Genomic DNA, 9,962 nt, shown 5'->3' with positions numbered 1-9,962 from the left:
CAGTATTACTAACCGCTAATTAAATTTAAACTAGTATGTGAGAATGATATTTATTTATTTATTTATTTATTAGTTTCACGTGCCCGCCAACAGCGTGAGCCTACATAGAGGTGCACGGAAAGATTAACTTACAAAAGGATAAAAAGTTACAAAGAGGATAAAAATAGAGTAATGTCAGCAAAAATGTCCACACTAGTGTTTTCAATGTCATTAAAGCAACACTGCATGCGCGCCAAAGGAGAAGACGGGTGACAAAAATGTGGATATAATGAAGTGAATAAATATATAAAGCAAATAGGGAACAACTTTCCTCCACTTTCGTCTGAACATATGTACCATCACCAAAATAACATTGCGCAAGTCTTGAGCCTTCTAACATACTCGGTCGAGTCGCAAAAGCGCTATTAGGCAATTAAAAGGAAAGTATCTAAGTCTATATACACGACGGGATGCACACGGCTGTTTGTGAAGGGACTGGTTCGCGAAAGTGCTTTTTAATGTAAAGTGTAGCAACACGGGAAGAATAATGTGGCGTAATTTATCGTGCACGTCCTTTTGTTTATATTAATTTATTTATATTGTCGTATGCGTGCAGTACACACCAATCTCACAGCATAGCAATTGAGCTCTCAAACAACAACCATCAGTTGAACAATAAACGGAGTGAGATTAATATAAACTCCCTCAAAGACTGGTACACAACGCTGGACCCAAAACCCTTTGCCACCGACGCCGCCTATCGCGATCACGAGGCCATAACAACGCTGTGGAGAGCCGCCGCGGAGAGTGGCGGTCCTACCGCTCGCAGCACCCCCACAGCCTTGCACAAGGGCGCTCTATTTCGCACCGCCATCCCATGCCTCCCGCTATCTCTCACCATGCTCCCCGAAGGAGCAATGACGTCATCCGCGGAATGCGACAGCAGCGGCCCCCAGTGGTGAAGCGTCGCTCGTAGCGCCCTCTAGTTGTGTATAGGGTTGCCACCAGGCCGGTTTTATACCGGCACGGCCGGTTATTTGCCCGCTCTGCCGGTATGAAGATGATACCGGCAGCCTTTTGCCGGTATTTGTGGCTCAACATCTCTCATAGGGGCTTTTACAGGGACAGGGGCTTGTAGGGTTCTCCTTTCAACATTCCACTACAGCTTGAATAAATCTGGAGCACAGACCCAACTCCGCAGTCACCAGTCGTTTTCTTAGTTATTCATTATTATTATCATTGTTGTCTTGAGCGAGTACGCTGGTTCCTTCTTTCTCTCTTTGTATACTCTCCACCCCTCACCCACTTTCTCTTTCCCGCGAACATTTCCTCCTTTCCCTCTATTCCACCTCCTCTCCCTCAGCCGGTATTTTTCACTATGAAAGGTGGCAACCCTAGTTGTGTACCCTACACAATGGCTAATCCTTCTATTCATCGGAGATAATCCGTCTATTGGGGGCTGCATTGGAAACAACAGCCGGCTCTCTATTAGCTGTTGATCTTGTTTCAATAATGTTTTCTTGTCTGTTGTTTACACGTTGGCAGATGCGCCGTTTAGAGTGTTTCTCTGCTATTCAGTGTTAAGTGCGTGCATGTTTCTCGTTTTTTATAGATTGTTTTTCAATTATTAATCCTTTGTGTACCTCTTGTTTACGTGATGGGTTTTCGTTCTCTATTAGCTGTGGATCGTTTTGTTTCTCGTTATTTCCTTACACCTATGCTGTTCACTTAATAAGAAATTGGTTAATTGTGTGATGTTGGAATAATCAACTTAGATTCCCTATTGAGCTCGAAAACGTTCATAACTGCCACAGAACAGGTGTACGCCTCCCGTCTTCAACAAATCAGGGCAGATATTATTAGAGCTGGTTGTTGGCTAGGAGCGTGCTATGCAGTGAAGTTCATTTTTTAATATATTTTCTTTGTTGGAATCATAAAACAAAGTAAGGTTTGTAGTGTCTCTTAGAATGAAAATTGTATTGGGTTCGACTAGATTAAGTCACGAGGATAATTTTGTGATATTTAAAATGATAGATTATTCTCCTCCTCTGTTGTTTTTTTGGTTAAATGTAGTGTTATAGATTTTATTTCCTCTTGTGTTCGTGTCCCGTGGTCTTCAGGGTTCTCTGCTGTCCACAATTAACTATCGGCACTTGTAATTAAAGCTCCACTATGGTGGTCACGTATAATAATACTTTATAATAATTTTTTTAATTTTGATTGGAATCATATTGATTAAAAATATCTTCTTTGATTAAATGTGTCATAATGGAATATTAGCTGTTGTGCTCGAAATTGCTTACATCTATCAGGTTCTCACATCTCAGACTTTTTATAATAAAACTTGTAATTTTGGTTGTAATCGTATTGATTAAGAATATCTTCCTTGATTAAATGTGTTATCACTTCTGATTCATTGAAAACTTGTGTGTATGATTACAGTTTGATCTGTGATACCTATATTCAATGCTATTGCATCATACCTGTAATAAGTATATTCTTTGTTACGTGTATTGCGTTTCTTCTGCTTCAGATTTTTGGCTAAGTTTTTCCCATTTATGCAGAGCCATAACATAATTTCTGATGACTTTAATAAATATATTTTCACTTGTACTTTTGTGCATGGCTATCCTTTGCATGTAAACAGCCTACTGCACACCTGTTCGAGCTGGAAAAAATTAGCGATTCAAATCGGCTCAGGCTGAAAAATGACGAAAGAAGTCGGCCCAGGTTGAAAAATGTGTGATGGTAAACGCGCACGCAGCCCTCCGGCCACGCGCCGCCCACCGGTAAGAGCCTCCACCCGTGCGCCGCCCGCTGGTCGTGGGAAAAAATACGCGAAAAAGGTCGGCCAAGGCGCAAAAATGTCGAAAGAAGTTGGCCCAGGCTGAAAAATGTGAGAGGGTAAACGCGCACGCAGCCCTCCCCCCGCCGATAAGCGCGCGGACAACTATCCACACACGCGCCGCGCAGGGAAAAATACGCGCAGGGCTCATGGGCAGGGGTGCCGTAGTTTGGACACCATGTTGTTTCTCAACCACTCTTTAATACTGGCTCCGGTATCAGGTGACCGAAGGGATCAGATGTGCTCGTTGGGACAACTTCGTAGCTTTCAGAATTACAACGTTAGTGATTGAAAGTTAATTAACACATGGGCATGGGAATTCGCTAATACCCTCCTAATGAGTGCCCTTCAGCATTTGCAATTGATTTCATCTCTGAAAACGTGATATATAAATTTTTAAGAAATGTGTTCGCATTTAGCTGGGGCACCCTGTCTAAAGTGCAAAGAGAAATGCCCCTGGCTAAGTTTTACGTAAAAAAGGTGAAATATGAGTTGTGATGTTATCGAAGTACACATGTGAAAGACGACGAAGAGTGCTCGTGGACTCGGGGAGGGGAATAAATCTCGTGATGTTCTAAACCTCAACCTGGCTGGAAGTATGGGTGCGTTCCAGAACCTACTCGAGTCAACTCGGGAGTAGCTCTGTACCCGAAGCGCCGTTCCAAAACCGAGTCAAGTAACTCGATTCAACTCTCCTGGGAATGCCGGTCAGGGAAGGTTCGCTCGAGTAATGACGTCAGGCTTTAGTCGTCTGCTCTTTTCCGCGAAAGCGCGGTATCGAAACCAGATGAACGTTTGGTTGTCGAAAAGCCTCGACCTCCACGACGGGTTATCAATACACAAAGGGACACCGAAATGGCTGGCGAACGCCCAAAGACATGTGAGCCGGATATATTTCTCAGGACAAAGTCAGTCTCGCTGGTGCGCCTTTCTATTTTGTCTTCACGTACGTCGCTTTTCCATTATCTATTTAGCATATGTTCACTAACAGCTGCCCTGCAATGTTCATTTTTTTCACTGCCTTGAAGCCACGTGGTCCTTGTAAAGGCAGAGCTCTATGTGAAACGTTCAAAACTATATTAGGAGTAAGGGCTATTACTGACCAGCATTGTTATTGTTATTACTTTTTTGTGCGTGTGTCCGAAATTGGATTTTAAATGGAATATTAATTTTCTTCCTTTGCCTTCACACTTGTAAGAAGGTTTGTCGATACGTTCGTGTGAACAGCTTTCAGATAAAATATGTAGCATAGGGGCAGGGTAGCTGGTGGATAAATGCCTGGGTGGAACTTGGATAAATTAAGTTTGGTTTCAGCCGTTCAGCTTACATTCGAATCCGACGCCGCGGACATTTCCGTGACCTAACCACGCCCGCACCACTAACTCAGTTCTAGGATTCCAACCAGCAGCATCCACCTTTTGTATTTTTCACCTTCTGTCGTCATGATGTTAATATTCTTCTTCTTTTATTTCTTTTGACTACCAAATGCAACGGGATGTATCCACTTCATGCATTTGGAGTAGCTAATGGTACGTGAAGTCTTCCATCCGACAAACAATTAACAAATAAATGACGACCAATGTCAGCTTCTATTCCATTTAATTCTCCAGTAGAGGGGGGAGTGCAGTGTCTTGGAAGAAATACTACCAGACAAGCCATCTCTGAATGTAACTGTCCAGTAAGTAACTAAATACACAAAGTGCTGAAAAAGCCAAATGCCCACTGGGCCGACAAGACAGAGTTCAACTATGTCCGACGGGGCATGGTGACTCCTGTAAACAGCTCACAATACATTCCCTTCTTAAAATCGATAGAAACCCCAGTGCGAAGGTGTGCGAAGCTGTCATACCAACCCGCCCAAGTTTTAACCTTGTTCAATACATTCCCAGTCGTCGTTATCGTCGTCTCTGCAAACTAAATCTGACGCGCGCGAGATGAAAGCGGTGATGACACCGGCCTCCATCTGAACTCGGTCGGAGTCCCCATGCGTTCCCAAAGCTACTCGACCGGGCGCGTACTCTGTGGTCACATGATACAACTCGGTCATGTGACCTACTCGACTCGTGGGTTTGTTCTGGAACGCACCCTATGTGTCTTGGGGTGCGTTCCGAACCTTAATCGAATCAACTCGGGAGTAGATCTCTACCGAAGCGGCGTTCCAAAAGCGGGTCGAGTAACTCGATGGCGTCTTTACTCGCGTTCCAAAACCAGATCGGGTCGGATTTGGGTTAACTCGGTCCAACTCACCTCCTCAAAGCCGACAGGGGAAGTGAAGTGTCGTCTGCTGTTTTCCGCGGAAGCGCGTGTCGTCTGCGTGTTCCGTGGTCGAAACACTAACCGAAACACTAAACGAAAACTAATCCGCTGAAAGTTCATTGTGTGGCGACGGCACATAATAGACTCGTGGACGGCAGAGAAGGTGGCAATGATTTTTCGGTGCGGATTTTGCGACCGCATATTCGACAACGAGGCTGACGCCCACGATCATATCCGAGACGTGCACTATGGGGGACTTCAAAGTAAGTCTTACATCTGATTTATAAGGTTATTTACCCCTTTGCTATTGTAACTATGCTAGAATGGGATCTTATTATTGTTGTACCACGTGCCGCGTGATTAGTAGTGCATGTTGCCTTTTTTTCAGGGCATCGCTAATTAGTATTTCAAGCGATGCTACATTTCCATGCAACATTTCCTGCATAGATTTTTTAAATGAGGTTTTGCCACATTGTTACATTTTACGCTGGCTTATAGTTCGACACGGCGCTGTTCAAACATGCTTGAAAATGACTTTCCCGTTTTGTTTTTCTTATTCCCAGATACACAAAGTGCTCCCCAGAACGAGCGTGAGGACAGCCCCGCCGAGAATATGCAGGTGCCATGCGCGTCTCACATGCCGGCAGACCTTATCCCAGTTCCCTGTCTCCCACAACACAACTACGAGACTCCTGCAACTACATGCAAGAGTCTCCTGATCACGGGGCCCAGCGAAATTGACGGAAAGTGCACTTTGTGAAGGCCTGCCAAAGAAGGGGCCTGCACCCCAGGTGTTTTGGTCAACGTAAGTGCTATGCTGCTTTTCTTATGTTTGTATGTGAAAGCAAATTGGCAAAAATTGTTTTGCACTTTGCATTTTCTTTCTGTATGTATTTGTGTGCAGCCTGCTCTATTCCACGTTATTCTCCACTAGCACATCTGTCGCTCTTTAGGAAGGCGGCCATGTCTTCACACCACTGCGAGTGGAAAATAAATGGACAAACTCGAAAAAGAAATATCAGGAGGTAGAGGACCATAACAGGCAGAGTGGGAACAATAGGTGAGCTGCACTGAGCGTACATAGTTTTAAAGTGACCGACCTGCGATACTTTTGTTCACTGCCAAAAAATAGGAAAAACTGGTTCTTCTTGGACAAGTCTCCAATGCAAAAGTGCGTCGACCAACGCCGCGGTAATTGCGAGTTCATCGACAGGCTGTGACGGAGGAGCCAGACTCCCAACCAGACTCACCAGCACGGAAGACGAGGCACAGCTATGACGACCTCCTTGACGTCATGAAGCGCAGGTTAGAGTTGGAAGAGAGGACGGTACAAGGAGGCAGAGAGATTCACAGTTTTAATTGAACAATACCTCAAAGAATCAATTGTTAAAAGCTAATTACATGTACTTGTGTGGTCTTCTTGAAGATTAGTTCACAAGCGATTCATTATGGCATCTCGCTTCTGTGTGCCCACTTCTTTCGGTCTATCCTCCGCTATTGCTTCTTCTTGCTCTATGCTGTCGAGCTCGTACCCTGTGCCTGTCTATTCGTCTCCCCACTCAATGGACGCATTGTGCAGGATACATGCAGCAGCAATGAGTGTCGCTGCGATGTCCAGGCGACGCGTCTCCATGTAAATAAGTCTTCGGAAGCGAGACTTCAACAGCCCGAATGGACACTCGATAACAACTCGGAACTTTCAGTGCTTCTTGTTGAAAGATGCATGGCTTGAGGTCAATTTCCCGTTGTTCCTATATGGGGTGATTAGGTATCCCTCGAATGGATAGGCAGTATCCCCCTAGATATGGCTGTTCAGTGGTAACAATTCGGGTGTCACCATTACGCGCAAAATCAGATCGCCGAAATACCCGTGCATCGTGGTAGTAGCCTGGTTCACCAGCGCTGCAGCAAACGAACCCTAGTTTGTCATCACATATTGTTTGGAGGTTAAGGGAGTGAAACCCCTTCCGGTTTACATGTGCCCGTGAGTCCTTGCGGGGTGCTTTTATTGGGATGTGGCTTCCATCGATGGCACCAAGCATCTTGGGGAATCCTGCCTTTGATTCAAAGCGCAACACGATGTGCAGCGCCTCCTCTTGTGTGGGCCACCGTATGAAGTGTCGTGAGTGACCCAATGGCGCCATGCCAACACGCTTCACAACACGAAACACGGATGACTTAATTCGTGACGTTAAATCTGTCTCCAATAGACCTGCAGATACATGTCAAATAAAACTTCATTGATGTCTTGTTCCAAAAACGAGCGAGCTGTGTGTATGTAAAGCAGTGTTGAGGCAGTTACCTCTGAAAGGGAACTAGTTACAACGCAGGGTGTCTACCAAACTTTACTATTTCAATTCCCCGACTTTTCCGGGTTTTTCCTGATAATTTTACTCATATTACCTGACCATCTCCAAACAGTGATGTACACATGCAACTGTTGACCAGTGTTACTATTTGCGAGAGTTGTTTAGCTGAAACTTTCCGTATTTGCAAGGCACCAAATGAACTGCTTCGGTGCTTCTGTCGCTGCCCATTTTATTTCGGGCATGATGCTGGGCGCTAGCAGCAATACTGGTCGTTCAAAAGAAGACTTCTGTAGCCTGAAGTGTCTTCGGAACGATTCCGTGCTTTGGGCGGGCACGGTAATTTCGGCGTATAGCCCCGTATCCTGGCCGCAGGAATCCTGTAGGAAAATTGTGGGCAGCATTCGTCAAGCACTGGCTATTGTAGTTAGCCGAAATCTTTCTCTTTTCGCTGAAATCATTTGATGTAGTACAAGTTCCGGCACTAAAAACACATGCGTGAAGGGTGCAGAGGTCAGCAGCATATGCGTACTTTAGCAAAGAAAGTTGTACCTTTCTTCGGTGGGACAGTCGTCCTCCATCAACTTCGCGATCAGTGCCCACTCTTCGTCGTCCTCATCCTCGAAGTAAAATAGTAAGCGCATTCTTTTCCCTTGCGCTGGACTGCACTACTTTGGACTCCACGCGAAACGGGTTTTCGGGAGCTGCACTTTCCAGCTGAAAGGAACGTTATTAGTAGGGCCAGGATTTTTAGGCACTAAAAAAGTGCGAAATAGGCAGGCATTTAGGCCCTAAAAACAGCGAAATAGGCAAATATAGGCACAATAACATTGTACGCTGCTATTGACACATTTCTTCACTATTCTCGTAGCATGGCACAGTGAAAGTCGTTCTGAAACTTGATCTGTTTGCTCTAAATAGGGCCTTGTAGTGGGAGAAGCTTCTTTCCACGTCATATGACGTCACAGGTGGAAACTTGAAACATGAAATCTCGTACGGGCTGAGGTCTTGATCTGGTATAGGTGTGTCCCCGCCATTTAGGATATCTCCAATCTTCAGCAGTGTGGAAAGGGCCCGATTCTTTTGAATGAGTGCCTACATCTTCGTGGTGGCTCTGGAGCCTTTCCCTTCCAGGTTTTGGAGCGCAGAGCGGACACATTGTAAGATCTTTAGAGATTCATTCAAAGAAATGCCAACTGTTTCTAGCCCCAGGCAAAAATCTGGACTGGTTCCAGAATGGTTCCATTTGAATCTGGACTGGTTCCATTTGAATGTGGATGGTTCCGGAATGGTTCCAGTTGAATCTTGGTGGTCCCAGCTGGATTCGCAAGTGGGGTGGCTGGTTCCACATTGGTGAAATCAGTGGTACCACTCTGGCCTCAAATGGTTCCAGAACTTACAGTGGGAGCCTCACAGGTACCATTTTGTTCCCACAATGGTCAATTGAACCACTTTAGATTCCAAGCTGGGCAGCTTCCCCCTTTGAGATCCGTTAGGGGAAGAAGAGTCCACTCTTGCCATATACCCTTCTGTTTGTTTGTTTTTTGCTTTTTTAGCCATTATTTTGATGTATTTTAGCACGCGTATGATCTATATTTCTGGGTTTTTTATCCGTTTACGTCTTCGATAAAATATATGCTGTAACTTCAATTCGTGCTCATATTCTCATCTAAAGGCAAATGTCATAAAATGTACCAGCAAACTGCCAAAAGACACAATCCAAAGATGACACACTCCGCCAAATAATTAGAACAACTAAGAACAAAGAGGTAATTGCACGGGCTGACCCAAAGCAGATGCAATAATTATGAGGGCGCTCCGGTGCGGCGGGAGGCTTTCAATTCAAATTCTAACGGCGGGCCGCGAGAGGGAGCAGAGCCTATATTATCTCTATGGAGCAGAGAGAGCGCGTTAGTTGTAAGTTGGAACTTGAAGCGTCGTTGCGAGGTCGTTTTTTCTCTTCGGTTGCCGTGGCAGATATCGGGCATCGCCTGTGCACTATTTACGTGGTTTTAGTGCGTTTTCTAAGACAACGTGATGACAATGAGTCATGTGAAACATATTGGCGATATCTCGGAGAAGTTTCGACGCTAGGAAGACACAGCGTCCGGAGAAGAACCGGACGATGAAACGCCAAACGGACTGCACAGAATGCTTCTTCCGATTTTAAGAGGTATAAGTGCTTACCGTGGTGCTTCGATTACTACTGATTATGTGTTTTATTTTAGGAGCTAGAGGAACCTGAGAAACATGGTTAAGACGAGTATAAACATTAGGATCGTTTGGTGAAGAGGAAAATGGTACATGCCGCGACCTACATGGACGGAGGTGTCATCTTTGAGAAAATACAGGTGTGAGGTGGTCAACAAAACGCCATGTTCCCTGTTGTCCGTGAGTGCATCGCAACTTCAACACAAGCACATGCCTCGTCTGAACGCAGTGAGTGATTACCCGTGTGCGACTTAGTACGTGAGAGATGTATCGATAATTTCTTTATCCTTAATGTATGCTCATAGCAGAATAAACAATATTTACTTCAACAGTATGTGCTTTTCTACGCATTACTTTCGGTTCTT

General features: G+C 45.0%; 1 long non-coding RNA gene across 1 annotated transcript; it reads right to left on the bottom strand.

The window, feature by feature from the left end:
• Positions 1-7,407: 7,407 nt before the first annotated feature.
• LOC135369241 (uncharacterized) lies at positions 7,408-7,995 on the bottom strand. Its single transcript, XR_010415007.1, has 2 exons — positions 7,939-7,995; positions 7,408-7,766 (listed from the first exon to the last, which is right to left on the bottom strand). It is a non-coding gene; the product is annotated as an uncharacterized LOC135369241 (long non-coding RNA).
• Positions 7,996-9,962: the final 1,967 nt, after the last annotated feature.

Source organism: Ornithodoros turicata, chromosome 9 (genome assembly GCF_037126465.1).
Source record: "Ornithodoros turicata isolate Travis chromosome 9, ASM3712646v1, whole genome shotgun sequence".
NCBI lineage: Eukaryota > Metazoa > Arthropoda > Arachnida > Ixodida > Argasidae > Ornithodoros > Ornithodoros turicata.
The sequence above is the reverse complement of the archived record's forward strand: the minus strand, read 5'-3'. Positions and strand labels throughout refer to the sequence as shown.